Source organism: Dermacentor andersoni, chromosome 4 (genome assembly GCF_023375885.2).
Source record: "Dermacentor andersoni chromosome 4, qqDerAnde1_hic_scaffold, whole genome shotgun sequence".
NCBI lineage: Eukaryota > Metazoa > Arthropoda > Arachnida > Ixodida > Ixodidae > Dermacentor > Dermacentor andersoni.
In genome coordinates, this window is record NC_092817.1 from 157,781,177 (window position 1) to 157,804,751 (window position 23,575).

Below are 23,575 nucleotides of genomic sequence, written 5' to 3' on the forward strand. Positions count from 1 at the left end.
CGACATTACGTTGCATCTGCTCAGCAGGGGGAACTAGCACTCGCGGTCGAATGCCTTATTCCCACTTCTTCGCATGTCGCACCTCGTTTCTGGCTTGGCGAGCTTCCTCGAGCGTAGCGTACTTCCGAGTGGCATGTGCAATGCCATGGCCGCTGGATAAAAAAAAAAAAAAAAGAAAAAGAAAAAAGAAGGTGCGGCCTGCCCCGTCAGGCAGGCTGCAATGGGAGCGAATGTCTCAGCCGGAGTTGCATTCTCGGCCGCTTGGCTGGGCCGAACGGCGCTAGCTCACGGGAACGCGACACGTCGGTTTCCACGGGCGACGGCGTTTGAAGCACGCTCCTCGCGCATTTTCTATGCGGATCCCGGACGACAGACCCCGACTGGTAGCGCCGCGGCGGATGACAGCGTTTTCGGTGCACGCGGCAGGCCGCACCTTTCTTTTGTATCCAGCGGCCGTGGCATTGATTGATTGATTGCGAACTTTATTGTTCCACCGAGCTGGGGTGCCCGCCTCTTAACCTACACGTAGGTAGGGGGGGAGGACGAAACAGTCCCCGCGCGTTGAGGACGGTGAGTCTTCACGGCCTCAACGGCCAGGCGGATTGCTCGACGCTTGTCGTCTTCAGCCTCGCTCTGGAGCAAGGCCTCCCAGGCTTCTCTACTGTCAATGTTTTCCTTGGCCCCTGGGGAGCCAGCACACACCCATATTACATGGTCTAGCGTACCTTTTTGCTTACAAATTTTGCAGAGGGAGTCGTTATAGACCCTCGTCTGTGTTAAGTAGATCCAATGTGGTGATGTATAATTGTTTCCCTGGAGGCGTCGCCAAATGCGAGCGTCCTCCAGAGAGAGAGACCAATGCGGTGGCGGAAAGATTCTTCTTTCAGCTTTGTAGTGATCGACAATTTCCCTGAACGTGATCATGCTATCTTTTATCCCTGGAACTGGCTGCTCTAGAGTTGCCCGGTGGTAGAGTGCTCGGGCGAGCTCGTGAGCGGCTTCGTTGCCTGGGACTTCTTCATGGGCCGGTACCCAAATAAATGTTACGTCCCTCCTGGGAGGGTTTTTGAGTAGAATGTGGAGGGCTTCTTCCGAGATTCTCCCTTTGTTAAAATTTCGGATAGCTAATTTGTTATCGCATAATATTACTCCCGCTTTTGTACCCGCACAAGCGAGCGCTACTGCAACCTCCTCGGCTCTACAGGCTTCCCTCGTGCACGTGGAGCACGCTATCTTAACGCACCCGTCGCCATCAACCACCGTCGATACTGCAGCCCTGTCTCTGCCGCAAGCGGCGTCCACGTACACTACGTTATGCGCCGGTGTGTCTTTAAGTTTATTTACTAGAGCCTTAGCCCTGTGAGTTCTCCTCTCTTTGTTGTAGATAGGATGCATATTTTTAGGTAGGGGGGCGATTCGGAAGCGCTTACGCACGTCCAACGGAATGTCTTTCTTGTCAGTCGGGGCACCCCTGTTCCATTGAATTCCTACCCATTCCATGATTTTTGTCCCTGTTTTAGACTGGCCTAATCTTTCTAACTGAGACACTCGTACTGCCTCAGTGAGTTCAACTAGCGTGTTAATGCTTTATTGATGTTTCGGATGCTTGTGTTGAGCTTCGTCTTCATTGAAACGAATGCTGTTCTGTGTATCGTATGGATGATTTCATACCCGCGTAAATAAGAATATTCGCTGGCAGTATGAGCCAAGGCTGATGAAGATAATTTTACAGCTGAGCTGTCTTAGGCTAGTTTACAGCGTTTCTTGATGTGCGTGTGCAAAAACTATCGTCACGGGTGCCGCGATTACGGGGGTATGAGCCATTTCTAAAGGGAGTATGAGCCTATAGGGACTATCGACTCACGAACGACGTACAGCTCACGTACAACATGGCAAGCCGTTCGGCTGTCTGGAAATCATAATGTGTAGCGATCTGCGACAACAGCCTCCGGATCCGTGCTAACGAGCTCATTAGGTGTGCTCGCGGCCACAAGGTACTCAGCCCAGAGGTAACGTGGCATCATTCCTCCTACTTCTCGTTGCGGTAGGTTGTGCGTCAAAAGGATGCCGAGTTATGCAATCCTCACGAAAATCGGCTACGGGCGGGCCCTCCGACCGGAAGTGGTGCGCGTCATCGAGAGTTGGTGTGGCAGCGCCGATCATGCCTAGGTCGTTGCGCACGGTGCTGTACGACTGTTCTACTTCAATAAGAACGTCGATGCCTTCAACACCTATGCTGTTTTACAGGATGTCGGAGACGTACACAAGCTTGAGCAGCTGATGTGTAGCGCGGATAGAGGCCGGACGACAAGTGCGTTCGCGCACAGACCAAGGAGGCCGGTATGACGCATGTCGAAATGGGCAATTTACCCCATACAATACTGCTAGTTCGACGCAAGCCCTATATCTTCACGTTGAACATGGACGTGAAGGACGGACACGTGAACGATGATATCGGTGTACTTCGAGAGATCAAGTAGAGGATAGGCCACACGCGCGATGCAGTGTGCATTTGGTTGAAATTTGATGTGGCATATACTGGCCGTCTCGCTCAGATCAAAGCCAATCTTCTTGCGCATGCTGCTCGGAGACGGAGCTCAAGATCACGGCCGATTGAGTGCCCATCAAGCGGCGTACTATCACCCTCAACCTGGTTTGAAAGACTGGACTGAGTTGCCGGCGGAGGCAGTTTCCGGCAGTTCAAGGTAGCGCGGTCACCTTACAGACTGGAAACTGAATCGTTATCGCCACCGTATACGTTCATCCCGGAATTTCAAAGAGGGACCTTGAAGAATGTATGAACGACATATTTGGGCGGATCCTCCCGATGTACTCCAATGTCGTCGTCATTGTGGGTGTCTTTAACGTCGACGTGTCTCATCCCCACGGAAAGTGGTTCTTGGAGTTTCTTTTGGGAAGGTTCGGCCTTAAATGTTACAAGACCAACGTCTCCACGACGCGCCACCGGTCGTGCATGGACGTAACGTTTGCTAAGAAGATCTCTAGTGTCGTCACAGAGCCCATTGCCGTCCATGACAGCGGCCACAAAGCAATATTTACTGTGGTCACGAGATAAACGTTAATAAAATCAAACATAAAAAAGTGCATATTTCTGGAATATCGTTTTGTTATATTAGTTCATTCTATTTATAGTTATTTGCGACTTCACCGGTCATGCACCTGTGCAGAGCAGAATCGCTCTGAATTTTTTGTACCACTCTACTAGACGCCGCGTTAGGGGGCACGAGCTATCGCAATGCGCCACTTAAGGCATTCGCCGTACTTAAAGGGACCCTGAAACGATTTTGACGATTTTCTACAAACGTACTGAGTCGTTAGAGTAGGTCCTTCTGATCATTAATTGACACATCTAAGTGCTCCGCGTAAAGCGTGTAATTTATTATAAGGTTTTAAAAATGCACATCGCTGCCGATCGGAGCACGCTGCTCGGCGGAATTTTAAGCCGCCCCTACCCATATGACGAAAATCACCCATATGACGTCAGTGGGGCGAGCTATCCGATTGGCTGACCAGGGCGCGTGATCAATAATTTTTCCAACTTTATGGTAAACAAATGATCTTCGTAATAGTTGGAATGTTAGTTCATTTGTTTTTATAAACAGAAAGTAACATAAAGAGAATGCACAAGAACGATTTTTCAATACAATTAAGCACTTCCGGCACACAGCAAGTGTCGTCTGCTTGTGTTACAACGTACTCCATTTTGACGAGAGCTCCGCGGTCAGAGTCGGTCTCAGTCTTTTCGCGAGCACTATGATTCGACTTTGTTGCTTTGTGGACTGCAAACGTAGCGACTGGCAATATGTCAAGCTGCGACATCGTGTCCCTCTGCAAGGCAGCATACGAGCGAGCTGGCTGCTGCGCATCGGACTGCCGCTATCCGATCGGCGCCAGGGTTTGCGCGTTTGTGGCCGTCACTTTACACCGGAAGATTACTAACGCAATAGCGTTTCGCGAGTCCGGTATTAGGGCAAATGCAAGCGCAAGGGGACAGGGTCTGGCCGCTTGAATGTTCCGTAACGGGATGAGCCATGGGATGAGCACAATCGCAAATGCGAATGGTCTGCACGGTGCAGCCACCTGGTGGCACAGAGCTCAACCATACACAGTAGCAGTAACGAAGTGTATTCTTCTTTGGCTGCTGGTGTGTAGTTTTCGCAGGAGTGTAATCACTTTGTTTTTATAAATGTTTAAAATGTTTAAAATGTTTTACACTTGCTTAGAGCAATATTAGCGCTTTGTTTGGCTGGTTAAGCGCTGCGCCAACAAGTGGCTGGACCGTGCAGACCGATCAGGCCGCACGTACGTCTACGCTAAACTTCCTTCATCAGCTTGAGTTTATGCCTCCAGTCATTTGCCGAAATGACCAGCTTGCCTGTGGTTACCGGAATACCAGACACGTTCGGCGCTACGACAGAATGCTCGCAACGCACGCTGCTTCGATAGCTCTCGCTTGGGGTCGACGGCCAAGCCGCTAGCGGAGAGGTTTCACGCGGGCGGGGGCGGGCTCCAAAACAACCGGAAGTGGACGATGTGACGTCGCATCGTGACGCGAAACCAGTGAAGGCGGAGCTTAGCCCCGATCACTCGGCGAACGAGTTGAGGAGGAAAAGCATGACCAGGGAGGAGGGTAACTTCTAATCGCTTGTAGCTCCATTAATACGTAACGCTTCACTTAAATTGTGGTGTGAATGTTCTACTTAAGCTGTACCCTACGCGCCTACAAAATTTGTCCGAACCGTTTCAGGGGCCCTTTAAGGAGCGACATAGCCGGTGCTATCATTGCAGCAGCGGTCGCGGTGACAAATACGTTGCTTATTCCGCGTGATTTCACGTAAGAATTTGTACTTACCTCTTCAGTAGTGTAGTGTGGTGTGATCCGGTTCCTATTAGACAATAGCGACATCGTAGGTCGGCGGGGGCGCTTATGCTGAACCCTTGTGGGTAGTGCTGCTATTGTCAAGCGTCCAGTGGTGCAGACGTAAGAACCAACGGTTACGTTGCTTATCAAATTAGAGCAGCGGTCGCGGGGGTGAAAGCTTTGCTGATTCTGTTTGATTCCACGTAGAAAATTGTCGCTTGTTTACGCTCTTGCACTGCGATGCGATGTAGTCCTTACGAGACAAGAACGACGTTGACGTCATTGGGTGACGCATTAGCTGAAGTGGATTTTTGTGCGCAGTCAGCATGCAGAGCAAGGAATATAAGAAGGGACAGTGGTCATTGCTCGCCAAATTGTAGCAGCGGTCAATGCTTTGAATGTGTTGCTGTTTCCGTCTCATTTCACCTGCAGGTGCGCAGGGTTTCGCTCTTGTTCTTAGATAACAGTTTAATATGCATTCACTGGTCGCTCTACTTGCCCTTAGTTCTGTACAACATGCCCTTTTATGTGGAGTTGTTCAAACATCCACAAGCAATTAAAAATTATTTCTAAGACAGGCTGTCTGACAGTCTATCAGGTGCTTGCACCTGCGACGACAAGACTACATGTTGCACTAGACTTGCTAATTGATTATCTGAAAAAATGTAATGTTCTCAACCTGATCAGTTTCTGAGCAAGCTGGTTGAAGATCGATGTGTAAAGAAAAGCAAAAATGCAGACTGCGGGCAAAACTTAGAGAGCTCCAAAAGTGAAGTTGAAAGCAAGTAGCTGAGCAGGAATAATTTTCGACAAATTAACGACGTCCCAATAAAAGGTGTACAGCTAGGGCACCTATACGTAAGTTGTATGGCCATTCATTATTCTAGTGGCAATAAGATATAGTGTCATATCTCGGAAAATGATGCGACCACTGTCTACAAAGTGCTGTCCAACTCTAATCTGAAACATACCAGCGCGCATTTTCGCTCCCATGAGGCAATTCGAACTTTCTACGTAAGCCTAAAAAAGTCCAGCTTCACATTAATGACATAGGCTTTTCCGGGGCATTGTCAGGGCCTGTTTACATCTACGAACATCTGTCTCTCAATAGTGATAGGCCTTTGGCAAACGTTTTGCACTTGATTAAAGCAAACAGGTGGCAGTTTATTTGGAGAGATGACTACCAAATAAAGTCAGGGTAACGTGCAGAGTCGCTATTTTTGGAATACAGAGCGGCTCTGACCCCTCTGTATTCAGCATGTAAGTTAAAGGTTGGCTTAGGCCCCTCGTTGGCTTACAGTTACACTAACACGCTTCACTAGCTGAACACTGACTCCGCTCATTCTTTCTTATACTTCAATGCTGGAAGCATATTAATATGAATACTATGCATTGCTATCCCCTTCTCGTGTGCTTTTATGAATAATAGGTATGGATCTGGGAAACATGGCTGACTGACGGCAACGATAGCGTGCGCTCATTTTCATCTTACTCAGTCAAAGAGTGCTATCACATATCATTCGGTCACGGGCCTCTGATATATTTATTTCACATTCTGCTATTGACAACTGTAAATTGTCAATCAGTTCTGCAGAATCCTGCAATGTTGACGAAAGTTCGTTAAAGACAAAGAGGTCACCCACTGAAAGCTACAAATTAAACCTGCACAGGTTTATTCGTAAGAAAGCTTCGATGTTCAAGAAGTAATTGCCATGATGCGGGTTTCAAACACTGGGCTAGCGCATTACCGAGGCAGTCGGTTTACCATGCGAGTCGATGTAGACCTAGTTAGGAGACAGATTGTCTCCTCTTGCCTCAGTTCGTGGGCATTTCTTGAAATGTACAATTAAAACAGCTAACCACCAGGCCAGCAGATAACACAACGAAGATGAAATAATCGACTACACGTAGGGCTAGCACACTGAATACTACAACTCACTTCTGTGGAATCCCTTAAGGGAGAGCACAGTTAATGAAAATGAGGAAATTATGGTCTAGATTGATGTAGAAAGAAGCTGCAAAAGAGACCTCTACGTGTTCTTTGGGATGAAGGCTTCGAGTTTGAAGAAACATTCGTCCTCTTCTGCGATAGGAACACGAGACCAATGCGTTACTGAGGCGGCGGCTCCACCATTTTAGCCAAACGGGAGGATAACAGAAGATCGTAGAACGGGGGTGAAATAATTAACAACTCGCAGCGCTGAATGAAAGCTTCTCTCTTTCGCGAACATTCCTTCACCTCGCGAGCTTCGGCAAAACTGCTTTCAAATATTCAGTGTTCCAGTGGTTCAAATTAGCCATTAGTTCTGCTTGCATCCTGGCCTGCGAGAGTTACGGGGATTGATACCCAGCACATCAACCAGTAATGCGTGCAGTAATGGTGCGGTTGAAGTACAAGAAAATAACCAGACAGTGCTCACAGTCTACGTTTCTGTCTAAACCAAGCCAGAAACATTGTCTTTATTTTACACCTAAACGTGCACATCTTAGTGCGAAAGACTCATAGATGATGGACTGAGGCAATCAGCTTGAACTTGGCATGTTTAGCTGCAGCGCTTGTCCATGAAGTGTTTTGTAGTCGTCATCCATTGTCTCAAAATGCAAAAGTTAGGCATTACTTTATATCAGCGCCCATTCTTTTTCAATAAAGCAAGCTGTTGCTGACCAGACTTGTGTGAACCTGACGCTGATGCCATGTATGCTGTAGTTTCGTGGTCGCCCATTGGCCTTTCGGTCGAGCGACGGGCCTCGCGACTGTAAGAGCCCACGCACTCGACTGCCCACTCTGCCTGTAGCTGTTGTACTCATTGGCTTGGCCGGGATTGAGGAGACACGCAACCCCAGTAGATCTCCTCTTCTTGTTACAGCTCGAGCCAAAATACTCAGTTGACTAGGTCTGCTCTTACAGAGTACCCTCCAGAACTGCCGTCTACTTTGTACACTTCTTGAGCAGATTACGTTCCATGGCGCCTGAAGTCGCTGCACTGCCACAGCACGCTTACTGCTAGCGTGGACGCTTCCTTAAACGTGAAATTAAGACCCGGCTTTGAGGTGAACGGACGATGTCTAGGCCACCGAGAGTAGCTAATCGAGACAGGACGCATTAATGAACGCCGGTGACAGCCCTTCAAGCACTATCCACATCCTCGTCGTTGTTCGATAGCCGGGCGCACGTTCCGTCCTTACTGCAAGGCAAAGGTCGTAACGTTTGTGAGGCCAAAGTGGGACAGGCATTATCTGCAAAAATTGTTATGCAGGGAGCACCGCGTTCCTTAATGGAATGTACTTTAAAATAACATGACATGGCTTCTATACTGTTTCGAAGGCAACGGTTGTTTTCTTTATTTAACTTCAGCGACCTCTTCCTGTTTACCCGGGTTTTCCTGATTGACTTGGTCTTATTTTTCACCCTTGACTTCCTATTTTCCTTAGTTTTTCTTTGTGCAAGATGCGTCATATGTCTTCTGAAGTGCTACTGCCTCTCCGCAAACATTTTTATACATGCTTTCACAAGTTCCTGTCAATCCTCTTTCCGGATTGCGAAGCAGAACCAGGCAGCCAGTTCCTGATAAAAGAAGGGTAGAGAATTATTAGGGGAACAACATAGCCTACATTAATATATACAGTAGACTTATCTAAATACCGAGACTGACATTCAAATTTGTACCAAAGCTGCTTGGTTGATCATTTGCGCTGAAATTCTCAGTTTCTTACAAAAAATTCCGCGCCCTAAACGCTTACAATATATCACTCATCCTTTTATAAACATATTTAGGGTGACGTGAAGAACTTGCTGAAAAAAATTGTTTTAAACTGCGTGCAAACAAAAGTACTTACCTCCACACTGGACATTGCTTTTTGCTTTTGGTGGCCTTTTAGATTCTCGAAGGGGGACGGGCTGAACACAAACTACAACTCTCTAGAAAGCTCGAATAAGCATTTTTTTCAACACACCTAATTCACCGGCACGCTTATAATATTTCTTGCATAAAGCAGTTTTCAACAAATCTAAGCTGGGTAATGAATTTAATGTAATGAGTCTAATGAAGACAAACATGAACTTTTGGGCTCGGGTGAAGGGAATGCAGGCGCGAAGAGAAGTTAGGAACACACAAGTCGTTTGGCAGAAGGGCCGTTTGTCTGCTTCTATCCTTTAACACAGCACCATCTTCAGAAACGCAGCCTAAGGCGACGCAGCCTTAAGGAAAATTCTCGTCGCACCTCGCCGTCGTGGGTGCGTCTGTAGCCATAAACACTGTCTAGGCTTCCGTAGCCGAGGATCTGTGCCTTCGAACAGCATACACGTCTGAGCCACCACGGGATGGCGTACACCTTGCCCCTTGGCCATGGGTCTCGCGACCATGAGTACCCAGGCCACCGCATTCTTCACAAACGCAGCCCGTGGCCCCTTTAGAGAATCGCCCGACAGCCTCACGGACGTCATGTGAGCCGTCTCGCGTCTCGCACAGGAACAAGACTACGTCATCTCGGTAATCTCCGGATTCTCGCCTGCAGCCTTACCATCGTCGACTGTTTGGGAGCTACGGTGTGCCGCAGCTTCTAGGGTGAAGCCGTCGTCTAAGTGGAAACAGTCAATGCGCTCAGCGCTCACCATGATTGGGCGGACCACAAGAAACGAATGGGTGCAGTTAAGAGATTGCACGGTGCCACCAAGGCATGGCACGCATACAAAGACCTCAGGTACCAGTGCTGGCCTAAATGGAGTGCAATTTTGGTAGTTGCTTCCGGTCCGCTGTCGTATGCCTGGGAACCTTCCGACCAGCACTGTTACGTGCTCGGCGCTCGCAAAGTGCAGTACCTGGACGCACAAACTTGCCATCCACAGTAGTCAGTGACGTGGCCTGCAAGCTTTCCATCACTTGGCTTCATGGAGGCGTCGGCCGAACGAGTGACGCCGTCGGCTTCACTCCAGCCGGTAGGAAATGCCCGGCAAAGCGCTGCTCCAGCGCTAACCCACCACCCGGTGGGCTCTGGGTTCGCGCTTTCTGGAAGCTCCTTTCAACCCATAACATTGGCTGACGGAATCGAAGTAGGGGTTCTCGAGGGACGTCGATCTATGCTACTCGAAATTGCGGGCCTATGAAGCTGCGTTTATGGACCGCTGCCTCTCTATAACATGATCTGCCTAAATATTTCGCAAGCGATATGTTTCCGGTCACGTCGGAGTCATACGTCTACACTTCAAAGCGGTCACTGGCCGAATGCGCCATATTTGCGCCTTATTTGGGGCTCTTCTTTCAAAACACAAAATAAACATTTGTCTGTATTCCAAATAGGCTGGATAAAATGTGTGTGTCGTTGTTACTCTTCACACGGCTGTGAAGAGTCATAGTCACAGTCATAGACTTCACTCTCGACTTCACAGTCACAGTCACTATGACTTCACAGTCATAGACTTCACTCTATCGTAGCCTTTCACGCACAGTGTATTAAACATTTTTCGGGCAAACAAAAAGAAGACACCTCTATTATGGCACCCAGTCGTGTTGTGCAGGGGCAAACGGTCTATTTTTACTGCAGATCCGGGAATCGTTTTCAGCTTCTCCGCACCCATTATGGAGGAGGAGAAAGAACGCAGCGATAGCAGAAGGCGGAACACCGCTAGCATTTCAGCGCGGCCATGTCTCAATCTTATGTCCGTACGCACCATTGTGAACCTCGTAGCCGGTGTGCTTCGCGAGTGTGTGATGCTCACGCTTTACGAGTTCTATTTAGGCTTGTTTCGCGCATTTGTTTCGTGCAGACACAGAAATAACAAAATCATGTATGCTTGCCTGATTTCTCCATGGCCGGACGTATGCATTTTGTGCGAAACACCCTACCACCGTCTGTCCGTCGCTGTTTTACTCACCGACGGCTGCAAAGCGCGGTGACCTGTGCACGCAACATCACCACTTCCCAGTTGGATGCCGGGGGGCTTGGAATGGCGATATAGGTATTCGAAACTTTCAGATGCAATTTTCTCGCGAAGTGAGTTTTTCTTGGCACGAAGCAAGCATTTGCGATGTTTCTAGAATGGTATTTGAACAGTCCATTTCGAGTTAGTATTTGCTTTTAGTGTACCTTTAACCAGAAAGGACTTCGTGCCCAAGCCAGCTTGCTCGGGTGTTCGTTTCGCGTATTCGTTTTGTTGTCTTGAACTACACGGTATTGTGCGTCTTGACCTCCCGCGCTGAGGGTCTGCGGTAAAGCACAACAGTGCCGTTTAGGTCGCTTTGGCGCCTGTATTTTAGGTCTGCTTGGTTCAACTTCCGACGGAAGTCAACCTGTACCTCACGCTGCATTTTGCGCACGAAAGAAACGTAGGCAAAAAGCGTTCAGATGCAAATGTCGACTTCGTAACTTGCGCAGCGATTCTTTCTTACGGCAAACAAACGACACTACATCGAAGCTGACGGTTTTCGTGTCCTATACTTTTTCATGCACATTTATGAGCAGCATTCGAGTACTCGTGATTGTGAAAAGGGAAAGCAGCATATGAATAGCCTGCACAGAAACAGAACGGCGCACATGTGAATGCCTCCTTGATTTTTGTTCTTTCGCGCAATGTGCAGGTGCTTGAGCTGCTATAATTATGTGACGCCCATATTCAGCCACACCAAAAGCATCGTCTGCCCTTCCTAACAGAGCTAGTGCCCCCTTCAATGATGTCATACATGGATGCGCAAATTATTACGTGTTCTCTACTGACCAGGAAGGAGAAACTAATAAATCGCGTGTAAGCGGCAGCAAACGCAATGTGTAACGGTCCTATTTTTTGCTCACTGCAGTGGCCCTTTACTTGGTTATGCTGCTGAATATGTCCGTTAGCAATGTGAAATGATGCTCATAATTGCTTCATTATTACGTAAACACGTACGCGCTAGAGCATCCCTGCGACTGCGTGCAATGTAAAAAAAAAAATCGAAAATAACTTCATTGCACTGGTATCGATCGTGGCATGCTAAATCACATCGCAATCGATATGACATAGCTATAAACGTGCAGCCGAACGTATGGCGGTAGCGCTATGCACAAATATACTACTCGTCTTTCAAAGAGAGAAACAAAGTATAGCATACCATGTGTCGTCTAGTATCTTCATACAGTGCCTCAAGATCCAGAAAAAATTTCTATACCGTACATAGGCAGATCTCACAGAAAAATAAAAGCTTGGCCAATTGCAAGAAGTTGCAACTGCACTGAAGCAGACGACGCTGCAGCTCCGCTAATTGAAGAGGATGCCACAACTTCTCTCATTTATTTCCGTGGTACAGTTTACAGCGGATCGTTGTAATAGCCGTTTTGTTTGGCGATGATGTCTGCCGCCGACACCGGTGTCCATGTCAGCTGTCGCCGGGAATGGGAAAAAAATTCACAGTTCCGGGATCCAACGCGGGCCCTCTGCGCGGTGTGTAGCTACTCTAGCACTGACTCACGCTAGCTCTTGCTAGATTGTAGAGGAAAAATGCCCTATACACGCGTCATAGCGCGCTACGTAACGCGAGACGTGAGATACGCGCGCATAGCAGGATACGTGCCCACTTTGCGTTGCAGTTGCATAAGATTGCACCGCATGGTACCTGGTAGATGCACCTGGTAGATGAAAAGCCTTGTGGAAAAAAATTAAGGAGATATATGAAAAATCCTAGAAGGCTGAAGCATGTGCGATATACCTGATAAAATCAAGCTGGCTAGGTAACTACTTGTAACGACAACGTTTCAAAGGGGATGCCAACATATGACCATCATCATCATTAGCATCGTATCGTGCCACTTGTCACCCGATGTGAGATGTGTGCCGCGTAGCATCGTTACGAGCACACTTCGCATTGGAATTGCATGATGTTACGGATGAAGAAAGGCTTTATTTATAGTGAAAATGGTAGAGAAGACATGGGACGCTCTTAAATTGGCGATCACACCGAAAACCTCGCTCCACTGCTTTCTCTTCCACACTCCCACGGTGCGGCGTCACAGTTTTCTCCGGCGCAGACGAAGCTTACCGAACCAGTCACAGTGCCCGTGGATGGTACGGTTTCAATAGTGCGGCGCGTACAACTTGCGACTTGCGCGAACGTCGGTTATAAGCCGTCACTTTAGCGATGACATAGGCCACTTCACTCAAGCATTTGAGAAGGACGAACGGGCCTGAATACTTGGAGAGAAGCTTTTGGCAAAGTCCCCTACTCCGACCCGGTGTCCACAGCCACACTCACCGGTGGCGAATCTGACTGGCAGATGAGCGTGGTAGCGAGCCTTAGCATGAACATGCGACGATAGGGTTCGGAGCCAAGGAAGTTAACATGATTCTTCGGCACGACACAATATATGCGTAACAGGAGCATTGTCGTTAGGTGAAAAAGGAAGTATGGTGTCGAGAAAACTTTGAGGATAGCGAGCGTAGAGGAGAAAGAAAGGTGCGTATCCTGTGTCTGCATACTTGGCTGTGTTGAAGGCATACGTGATGAACGGTAATACGGCATCCTATTTTTTATGATCCGCTGATACATACAGCGAAAGCATTTTGACCAGGGTACGATTGGTGCGCTCAGTTAGACCGTTGGTTTGCGGATGGTAAGGCGTCGAATGACGATATAGAATTCCACAAAGGTGTAGCAACCCTTCGACGACTTCAGCGGTAAACTGCTGGCCGCGATAACTTATCACGACACGAGGAGCTCCGTGGCTGAGGATAATCGAAGGCAGAAGAAACCCCGAAACACAGGATGCTGTAGGTGTGACAAGTGCTATTGTTTCAGTATAACGTGGTAAATAACCCACGCACACGATAATCCAGCGGCAGCCTTGTGGAACACTTGGGGAAGGGACCGAGAAAGTCTACGCACACATTCTGAAAGGGTGAAGTCGGTGGTCTAACCAGTTGCCGAGTTCCTGCAGGAGGTATAATCGCTTGTTTGTGGCGTTGGCAGACATCACAGCTGGCGACATACTGCTTGGTTGTCTTCCATGACTGAGGCCAGTAAAAACGTTGTCGGAGGTGGTAGAGCGCTCGAGTGAATCCAAGGTGACCGGATGCAAGATCGTCGTGCATGGCCCGAAGTACGCCAAAGCGCAGGCATGTTGGGACGACGAGCAGCAGTTGTTTGAATAATTGTTGCGGTAAAGCAGACCATCTCGAATCACAAATGGCGTAGCCCGTTCAGCGCTGTGGGTCACATCAACAGTCGGCTTTAGTGAAGGGTCGCGCTGTTGTTTGTTCTTGAAGACGGCAAAGTCGGGAAAGTCCAATGAGATTGTAGTTTAGTAGTCGTCGAAATCATCATCATAAGTACACTCGCTCTGAAATGGAAGACGAGATAAGCAGTTGGCATCTGTGCGGCACCGAACGCTCTTATAAGCAACAGAAAAGTCGTATTCTCAAAAACGCAAGGCCCACAGAGCCCACCGCCCGGCTGGGTCACGCCTTCCAACGAGCCTGCAGAGAGAGTGACGGTCGGTGACCATCTTGAAATGGCGGCCATACAGATAAGATCTGAACTTGTGGATGGCGAAAACTACAGCAAGACATTCCAGTTTGACTGTATAATCACCCTCTGCTTTCGTCAAAGAACTACTTGCGTATGCAGCAACGTGTTGTCATCCGTCGTTGAATTGTACGAGCTCACCAGCAATGCCCACACCGCTCGTCAGTATGCACTTCAGTGAACGCCTGCGGTTCGAAATGGCGGTGAAGTGGCCCAGAGGTGAGCAAAAACTTGAGCTACTGGAAAGCAGTCCCACACTGAGCAGTCCATATGTAAGGAGCGTCCTTGCGGAGCAGATCAGTCAGTGAACAAGAAAGCTAGGCGCAGCCTTTAATAAATATGCGAAAATAGGAACTAATAATAAATGTCCAGGAAACTTCTGAGCTCTTTCACTGTCTTCGGCTGCTTAAAACTGCGAACAGCAGAAATCTTTTGGAGCCTGACCGTATATCTTCCTTGTCGACGAGATATCCCAGCAAAAGGGCTTGACGCTCACCGAAACGACACTTCCTCCTTAGAGTCGAAAATTAGGCTTATCTCTCGGACACAGTCAAAGGCAGCGCCTAGCCACTGGTTGTACTCGTGCAAAATTCGGCCGAAAATAATCACGTCATCTGAATAACACATACAAATCTCCCATCTGAGACTAGGGAGGATGGAGTCCATAAATCACTCGAAGGTTTCTAGGGCATTACATAGGAGAAACGGCATGACGTTAAACTCACAGACCCCGTCAGGCGTAACAAAAGCGGTCTTTTCTCTGTCAGACAGGTGCATCGGTATCTGCCAGTACCCGGACCGGTGGTAAACCCTACGAAAAGTACGATGCGGAGTGAAGGCAGCCAACAGCATCGTGGATCCGTGGTAAGGGATACACGTCTTTCTGTGGGACGGCATTCAGGCGGCGGTAGTCGACACAAAATCTCCACGCCTTGTCTTTCTTTTAGACTAGTATAACATGAGCTGCCCAAGGACTATATGCCTTTTGAATAACGCCTTTCTGCAGCATGTCGTCGATCTGTTCAGCGATCACTTTTCTTTCCATGGGTTTCTTACGTATTGGAGTCGCTTTCCCTGTGTCGATACGGTGGTGCATGCTGGATTCCGGTAACATCCAAGAACACTCGCGTTGAGTAAAATCAAATACTGACGTGTAGCAGGCCAGGACTTGTTGGAGTACATACTGCTCTGAAGACGACAGCGACTTATTTATCATGCGTCACAAGTGATCCAAATAGTTGGACAATGGTGGACTTATGTCTGAAGACGCTGAACTGTTCCTACATCAATTGTGGCCTGAAATGTCGCCAATGCAAGTCCGACTGGCAAGGTAATAGATTCCGTAGAAGCGTTTACTGTCCACAAGAAAGTGCGTCCGTTGATGGCTTGAACAATAGATCGAGAGACCAACACATTCTTCTTAATCGCGTTGTCATGATCTGGCTTGACAAGAGCTCTGCATGATACCATCCGGACATGTGAAGAACTCACGGGAACAAACAAGGATGTCCGACCAGGTAGTAAGACATCTTGAGACGGCGAAAACACGTCGGCTTGATTGGTCTGCAAATCATCAAGTATGGCGACTGGCAACGTGCTCCTTAGTAAAATCCTTCCAGTCCCACAGTCAAGTGTAGCGCTGCATTCGCGTACAAAATCTATGCCTAAAATAACATCACGAGTTGTGTGGACCAACTCGGCTCTAAAGTCTCTGTCCACCGATCGAAACCAAAAGCGAACAAACACCAACAGGGTGAAACATTTCACCGCCAACTCCACGAAGTTTCTTTGCGATCCCACGCGAACATAACTTTCTGTCCTAAGCGATCTTTGAAGCGAAGGCTCGTACCAGAAATAGCGGCACCCGTATCGACAAGGGCTGTAGTATTTACACCGTCTATACACACACACATACACCTTGTTCTTCAGTATAACAACAGCCGGACGAATTGGCGACTCTGACCATCCCGCGACCGCACTTCCATCGGCAGCACCAGCTAGCTTCTCAGCAGCGGCGGGGAAGGCGAGCGACAAAAGCGCGGGGACGGCGAACGGCGCAGTCGGGTCGACGGCGGTGTAAGACTGCGCTCGGGGACAGGCGACTCATCGCGCGATCGGTACGATCACAGTAGCCGCAGAGAATGGACTCGAAATGGCGCGGGCGCGTCTTCGGGCATGCGAGCTATGTACGCCGAAAAACGTGGCGCTCGCGACGGGCGGCGGCGACAAAAGCGCGCAATATGTCCTCGCGAACCCCAGGCGTAGCAGACGGGTAGGTCGCGGCTAAAACAAAATGGAGCAGGTACGCGTGGCGCCTGGTACGATTCCGCGGGAGAATGTCGTGGCATCGGATATTCCGTAGGAACGCGTCGTGGTGTTGTGTACTACTTTGTAGTGTCACAACGGACTGGTGAGGACTGGAGGCGACTGAGATTCGCTGGGAGAGACCAAAAGTTCGCGTTATATAAGTGTGGTTCTTCAGAAGGTGGTCGGCGCTCGATGCGATGTTCTCGCGACCAGGCTGGTGGTTCTGGAATGCACTCGTCAAACATGCACTGCTGACCAGCCTCTACTCCCTGAAGTCATGCTTGCTCTTCTTGAACCACTCGACGCACGACCGAGACGCTGTCCTCGCAGGCAGCAACGTCCATACTTGCAACTGTGGTGACGTTCTGCAAGCGCCCAAACTTCAGTAAAATCCTTCGGGTCTTCAGAGCTTTGAACGCGCTTCATTGCTTTCAGAATTCGAAAGGAACTTTAGGTTTTGGTTTCGGTATTAAATATTGCAGACGTCTTCAGCGATGTCTTTTATTATATGTTCTACTTTGTCTTCATCCGACATATTCGCGTTTACAATTCCGCATAGCCTCAAGATTTCTTCAATATACGTTGAACACGTTCAGCCAGCCAATTGGGCTCTGCGCGAAATCGTTTGTTCCGCTTTCTTCTTTTTGGAACTGCAGTCGCCAAAGCAGGCTTTCAATTCCTGGGCAACAGTTCCGCAAGTGGTCAGCACGCGTTCATGATTGTCAAACCAAATTAGAGTGGTACCGGCAAGAAATATATGCAACGTTCACAATCTGCGCTTACGTACTCCACCTGTTATGCCGGCTTACTCTTTCGTAGTGTCTCAGCCAGTCATCCAAGTCTTCGTATTTTTTACCAGAATATACGTGGTTCCGGCCTCCACTAGCTAGGATGCCTTGGTCTCTGACTGGCTTGAATGATGCCTTCTTTGATGGTGTTCGTTGACAGGACTGCTTGGGCATCGGCCATGCTTGTTGGCTCTGGTGGTAGTCCAGCCAGGCGCTCCTTCGAAAATCTTGTAGTATTGGGTTGTCCAGGGTGACCAATACGGGGCCCCTCCACCGCTTGTTACCAATGAAGAATGGGTTTATTCACAGTGAAAATGGTAGACAAGAGATGCGACGGTCCAAGACAGCCGATCACTCCGAAAACATAGCGCAGCTTCTTCTTTCTCTTCCACGCTCCTCCGGTTCGGCATTACAATATTATTGCACCGCGTGGTAAGCCATGCAGCCGTTTAAACGTAGCGGTACAATGCACATGGACAAGGTTTGACGAAGAAAACGAATATTAAGGAGATGCACACAAAATTGGTAGAGCAAAAAAGAAAGACGTATACCTTATGAAATGAAGCTGACGAGGTTACTATTTGTCGCAGGCCCGTTTCTTAAGGGATGCAAAGAAATCAACCTCAACATCATTGGCATTGTGTCGTCGCACATGTGACTCGTTGAGAGATACGTACCGCATAGCGTCGATAAGTGCGTAATTTGCTCTGCAGTGGCATATTAATACGCTAGGTGGCATGCCACGTAGCAGTTCATAGGTACAGCGGTACAATGTAGATAGATAAGGTTTGAGGAAGAGAAATATTAAGGAGATGTAACACAAATGCTGGCATGAAAAACATGCATAGCATACCTGAATAAAACAAGCAGGCTAGGTGAGTGTTTGTCACCGCCTCGCTTAAATGGGAATGCGAGTAAATCACCATCAGCATCGTTAGCATCATATCGCGGCACTTTTCATAACTTGACCTGGTCCCCGCGTTGCGTCGACAAGTGCCAATTTTGCATCGCAGTTGCGCGGTATTCTACTTAGTGTTCCGACATATCTATAGCAGTTGCTACGCATGTTGCATGTAGCTGCACCTTGTCAACTCAAGCAGGCTTGGTGGCTATTGTCACCACCTCGTTTCAAAGAGGATGCAAATAAAGGATCATTGTCATCATCATCAACAGCAGCATCAGATCGTTCCAAAGGTCAAGGAATGTGACATGTGCGCCCCATAGTGTCGATACTTGTGTTTACTCTTCGGTACATCTTATGGCACCTCCTCGCAAAATACGAACCCTCTATTTCGTGCTGCCGAAAAAGGAGCTCCTATGGAGGAGCTCCTCCAGCTGACGCCGTGACTGTGCTGCGTGTGCCGCGTATGCCTTTGATATTTTGTGATAAGAATTGGGATCGCATAAACGAAGATGCACTTACCGGCATCGAGAGATGACAAGATGACCTGCAGCGCTTTCGAAACCAGCCAGTGCAGGCGACTGATAACTGCAACACTGCAGTGGCCCCCTACCGCCCGTGCCATAACCGCAGTCCCCTCACCATTTTCATCATCATAACGAAAACATAGCGGCCGCCTACAAGCGCTGTAAATTCTGGTCAATATTAACTCATTGACTAGCAGACCGGCGGGCACTGTTCGATGATACACTTGTCAAATGTACGAGCAAGGGAAGCAGATGACGTGGGCACTGGTTCTGTACAGTCTAAGTCGTAAATCCCTTCCGCCGAGTGGTAATGGCGGCCTTTTTTGCAGTGTCAGTCTGAAAAACGTCGAAGTTTTAGAGCGTATTGTGACGCACCCTCTTGCATTTCAAGCGTAAAAGTTTCCAAAGAGGCTACTTTGTGTCTCAGTTATGTCAATCTCCTCTTTTTTCGCTGTAGAAAAGTTTGTTGCAGTTGGCCTTTAAGTGGTTGTTTGAAACCAACGCGGCGGTCCAGCTCACAAACATTATAAGAACCATCAATAATGCTTGATAGTTTGCTTAAGGCTTCACTTAACACCGCTTGCCAAAATGCGTGGGATCTGCCTTATTTTTCTTTGTTCTTGCTTATAGTAGCATTCTCAATTTAACATCGCCTCATATGGCTATAACAGATGCACCACTTTCGTTTCCTCCTTTTTTATTTTTGGCCATTTCTTGTTTCTTTCGGCCACTTTCTCCTAAATAATTTCAGTCCGTTGCCATTCCAGCTTTGCAGCATAGCATGTAACCACCTGTGAGCTCGCCTATCTCTGCCTATCGATCACTGGAATTTTTTCTAAGCTCAACTGCGTATTACCTGAACCAATCCCAAAATTGATTTGGCCTATCCCAAAAATTACTGCAAAAGCATAGAAAGTTGGGCAAGTTGGTACGGAAACATGATCTTGAATTGTAGCACGAAGTGACATAGAAAGAGACTCGTCCTGTCTGCTTCTAGTATCTGTCTATGTCACTTCGCGCTACAATTCAAGATCATGCGTATTACTGATTAGCGCTGAGGGCTAAGCGCATTCGTATAACACAAATATTCATCATGTTTCTCGGCCAATTGATCAGTCGAAGCCAGAACAACTATGCAAACGTAAGAATATTTTATAAAATGCCTTTTGCACACTTGGATACGGAAGAGAAGCTGTTCAGCTTCATGGTGTACGTACCTTCGCCAACGTCGAGGACTCGCAAAAGAGCGCACTCTTTGCTGTCTGTATAACTTAATCTCAAATTTTCCCCGAACGTTGTGTCTGTTGGAAGAGATGCGTTTTATAAATACCATTGCAGATTTTTGTCGCCTATAATAATGCCCAAAGCATGACAGAAGCCATGTTTTCTAATTACTCAGTTTATGATTTTTTTTTCGCCTTTCGTTATTCACTGAGAAGCCGAACCTGCGTTATTGTCCGAATAAACCACCTCCCGTGGCGCGTAAAAAAATGGAAGATGTAATAAATTACTACAAAGTGAAGTTCCACATCAAAATTACCAAAATTAATATTATAGTAGAGATCAATAAAATATTTACAAAATCTGCATTTGCCCGGTCCTCTACCCGCTTTTCACCTAACTCTTGTAGCAAACTTCGTGCTAGAATAATAAGGAAGGTGTCAGCGCTGTGTCTGGATATATAATTTATGCCGCACTCTTTTCCTCGCACCGTCTAATCTTTCAAAAGACATTACTCAGCTTTAACAGCGCTGCTTGCGAGAACCTGGGGAACTTGGCTTGGTAAAGCTGGGTGAGCGCGACAGCCTACTTCGATAATTTCGCAAATAGATAATTTGTTTCAAAATATCAGTTCGGCCAGTTGGTGATATTTTAATGTTCGGGTTCCACTTTTTTGCCGGGCCTTCAGGAATTTCAGTTTCGCTTTGCGTTTTTTTTCTTCTTTTTTTGTTCGTTACAAACGGCGCTGTTCTTAAGTAAAGAAGCGCACATGATAAAGCGCAGTCTTTTGAGCTTCGTCATGCAATCTCGCACAAGCGCCGATATAAGGGACTTTCTGCCAAATCCAGCTCCCCCAACCTGTACCCATGTTAGAGCTTTAAGTAGCAGCCACATCACACACGTTTGCGCACCGCGTGCCCGGCCATGCTACAGACCGTGCAAGCGGCCTCGTATTGCCAGAACCACCAACAGGCCCCAAGGAAATCAGATGTGTGGCGGGCACCTTAGGCCGCCCCCTTTGCTTTCACTGTGGCGATAGGGCATGTCTACCGACAGTGCTCCTACCGAGAACTCGGACTACGCGGATTCTCAGCAAACTCGCCGCGACCTAAGTTCGGCCAGCGTCCTCCTAAAATTGAAGAATGCGTTGCCCGGCAGAAGCAGAACGCCATCAGCTCGACACCAGTCACGCTTCCCTTCGCCGCGGTGGTTTTATCCGACTCGCCGTACGTATTTGAGCATGGTGCAGGGTCAGTCGCCCAGCCCACGCCAGAAAAGCTAGCCACAGTGGCCTTCGGGGGTGCGACCGCTCAGTCTGGACGTGCTGAAGGACCCCTGCTGATGCGTACGCGTACCGACGATACATCGAAGACGACAGTACCTGCTGATTACGGACGAAGAATTTCCTTGCACCATCCTGTACTGCTCGACAGTCATGAATTGGCTGCTTTAGTGGACACTGGACCGGGTTATTCTATAATCAGCGAAAAACTGGCCACCCTTATGAAGAAAGTGAAGACTCCATGGAATGGAACGCCAGTTCGTACAGCTGTCGGGCACATTGTCACACCACTCGGCATGTGCACGGCACGAATACAGATCGCGGCTCTACGTTTATTGCCAGCTTGAACATTCTCCCTCAGTGTTCTCGAGAACTAATCATCGGCATGGACTTTCTCCAGGAGCACGGAAGTATCATCGACATTCGACAACGCGTCGTCACTTTATCGACAAAGAGCGCCACAGCGACGACCAGCACCATCCACTCTCGAGTATCTCTTCGTGTCATCGACGACGCTGTCACGTTACCCCCGCGTGCAAGTGTCGTGCTTCAAGTGGCATGTGACCGAATCTTACAAGATGAAGCTGTCGCAGAAAGCAATCGCTCTCTCCTGCTTTCTCAAGGTGTTTGCGTCGCAAGAAGGCTTATTGATTTCCAAGATGGCAACTGTTAGGTTCTTGTCACAAACCTTGGCTACGAATACCGACACCTTTTCCCCGGTACTGTCATCAGCTACGCCAACCCAATCACCGATGTCACTGAGTGTTTTGTTTCCGACGCAATCGGCACTGCTGAATCACCTCTACGCAACGTCGACACCAGTCCGACACTTCCTGAAGAGAACAAAGGACCTGTGCGCGAGGTGTTGCTCGAGTTCCACGCTTGCTTTACACGGTCGTCGAAGATACGTCAAACATCAATTACGCAACACCGTATTATCACCTATGACGATGTTCACCCCATACGGCAGCAGCCTTATTGTGTTTTTCCGACCGAACGACATGCCATTCTAATGCTGGTGAAGGAAATGCTTCAAGACGGCGTAATACAGCCTTCATGCATACCCTGGTTATCGCCAGTCGTTCTTGTTAAAAAGAAAGATGGCACGCTTCGGTTTTCTGTTGACTACTGGAAGCTAAACAATGTCACAAAGAAAGACATGTACCCGTTGTCTCGTGTCGACGATTCTCTGGCCAGGCTGAGGCGCGCAAGTATTTCTCCTCTCTCAGTCTGAAAAGTGGCTACTGGCAAATTTAAGTAGATGAGCGGGACCGCGAGAAAACTGCTTTTGTGACTCCGGATAGCCTTTACGAATTTCGAGAACTCCCTTTTGGCCTCTGTTCCACTCCAGCCACATTCCAGCGAATGATGGATACCGTTCTCGCTGACCTCAAATAGAAAAGCTGCCTCGTGTATCTCGATGATGGCGTTTTCTTTTCGGAAACTTTTCAGGAGCGCCTTCAGAATGTACTCAAAGCCATTCGATCGGCTGATGTTACACTCAATCCAGAGAAATGCGACTTCGATTACAAGGAACTGAAGTTCCTTGGTCACGTCGTGAGCACAGAAGGTGTTCGGCCTAATCCAGAGAACACTGCTGCCGTAGCTGCTTTTCGAGCTCCAACCGACAAGAAAAGTGTCCGACGATTTTTGTGCGTGTGTGCATATTGCTATGCGAACAAAAGACTCAGAATTGGAGACTATTTACAAAGCATTTACAGAGGAGTATGCAGCGCTGGCCAGTTCAGCCGACAGCTCGAGAGCCAGAGAGCGTTCGTCGTCTTCGTCGTGGCGCGCTCGTGCATCGGCCACAAGAAGCACGCTTATCCATGTATCATTATCCCCGGCGGCCAAAGCACCGTCACGGTGCGTTTAAATATCGTTGATAGCAGGAGAGTAATATGGTCATTCCGTCCGACATGCCCAACATCAGCGGAATTCAGGGCAGATGAGGCGCTGGTACTGACTGGGGCGATATCGTACGTAACTGGAGGCACAGCGCAATGTACTCGATATGGTCCTATGTACCGAGACAGGAGTTTTTCTGGCAGGCCAACGTGTCGAGTCGGGGATCACAGCAGTACCAGAGATCCAAGCGAAAAGTGGGCGTCCCTGTGTTAGCGATCGTACAAGCGCGGTTCCTTCTCCTCAGAGTTAAGGAGACGAGCGGGGGCAATTT

The 23,575-nt window shown here is 48.4% G+C and overlaps 1 long non-coding RNA gene across 1 annotated transcript in view; it reads right to left on the reverse strand.

Moving 5' to 3' along the window:
* Nucleotides 1-8,199: 8,199 nt before the first annotated feature.
* The window catches only part of LOC126537989 (uncharacterized), a 43,757-nt gene continuing 28,381 nt past the window's right edge, over nt 8,200-23,575 (reverse strand). The window contains exons 4-5 of the long non-coding RNA XR_011893669.1: nt 20,111-20,194; nt 8,200-8,447 (exon numbers count right to left, since the gene is read on the reverse strand). This is a non-coding gene — a long non-coding RNA (uncharacterized lncRNA). The remainder of the gene's footprint in view (nt 8,448-20,110; nt 20,195-23,575) is intronic.